Raw genomic sequence first — 1,649 nt, 5'->3', positions numbered from 1 at the left:
GGCTGGCATGTGGTGCTGGGGGATTGAACCGCGGTCCCTGATGCCTTGCCAAGCTTGTTCTAAGTAGGTGCTTTAGACCACTGAGCCATCTCTCCAGCCTCCATAAATACTTTCTTATACAGTATTCTCTCATTATTTTTTGTCTTGACTTTTGAGGACTCACTTTTTTACGGGTTTTCAAAAAGTAGTAATCTAAATTATTTATCATGGATTTTTTTCGCTATTTCGCAGGATTTTGTAGTGCTCTACAGCGTATGTATGTTGTTAAAATTACGTGGGTTTACAAGTTTAGAAAATGGTTAATAACATTATAAGTATTTTTAAAGTGTGAGAAAGGCTTATAAGGGTGTAGGAAGGGTTTATAAAGCCTTTATATAATATATATATACACATATATATATATATATATATTTGTGCTAAAATAAACGTCGCTACTTCCTTGATTTTCACTTACTGCGGGATGTGTGGAACAGAACCTTGGCGCTCCAGTGGCGCACTCGGTTAGCGCGCGGTACTTACACTTGAAGTACCCTAAGTGAGGGACCACTGTAGTCTGTTTCTTCTCTTTTTTTTATGTGTGTGTGTGTGTGTGTGTGTGTGTGTGTACAGCTCCGCCCACCAGGGGGCGGGGCTGGCTGGCATGTGGTGCTGGGGGATCTAACCGTGGTCCCGGTGCTTTGCTAAGCTTGTTCTAAGTAGGTGCTTTAGACCACTGAGCCATCTCACCAGCCCCTGTTTCTTCTCTTTTTAACAGTATCTTAAGGAGCCAAAGCTTTTACTTTTGATGAACTCCAGCTTATCAATTTGCTCCTTTATGGATTCTGCTTTTGGTGAGTATCTAACAAATATATGTTTCATCCAAACAGGCATGGAAATCATAAAGGCATTCTCTTATCCTAACAGTTTTTGGCTGGGGACTTGGCTCAGTGGTAGAACGCTTGCCTAGTAGGCTGGGAGCCCTGGTGTTCCGTCCTTGGCACCAAAAACAAAAAAAAAAACCTCTCCTAAAAGTTTTATAGTTTTAGCCAGGTAGCTCAGCGGACTAAAGCACCTGCTAAGGCAGATGCAGGGACTAGGGTTCAAGCTCTGGCGTGCAGTGCCAGCCTTGCCCCCCTCCCCCCACTGAGATGACAACTAAGACTGGGCTGGGTGGCGTGCCCCTGTAATCCCAGTGCTTGGGAGGCTGAAAACAGGAGAATCACTACGAGTCTGATCTGGGTAGTGAGACCCTGCAGACCCTGTACTAAAAACATTAAAAAAAAAAAAAAGTTTTATACTTTTGAGCTATAGATTTCTTTTGTGATCTATTTAAAGTTGTGATCCACTTTGAATTTTTGCATTTGGTACAGGGTATTTTAGCCCTATTTCTTTAAAAAGCTGTCCTATCTTCACTATATGGTCCTGCATCTTTGTCAAAAATTACCTATTAGGCTTGTTTCTATATTCTTTTTTCTTTTCTTTTCTGAGATCGGGTCTCACTATACAGTTTGGGCTGGCCTTGTGCTCACCTTTGAAGTCCCCAGGCTGCTCTCAAACTTGCAGTGATCCTCCTGGCTCAACCTCCCAACTGCTAGGATTACAGGTGTGCACCACATCTGGGTGGAGACCACATGGCACGTGGGGCCAGGGATCGAACTCGGGTCCTCGGG

This window comes from Octodon degus, unplaced genomic scaffold, assembly GCF_000260255.1.
Source record: "Octodon degus isolate 3935 unplaced genomic scaffold, OctDeg1.0 scaffold00007, whole genome shotgun sequence".
Classification (NCBI taxonomy): domain Eukaryota; kingdom Metazoa; phylum Chordata; class Mammalia; order Rodentia; family Octodontidae; genus Octodon; species Octodon degus.
This window is presented reverse-complemented; position numbering follows the sequence as displayed.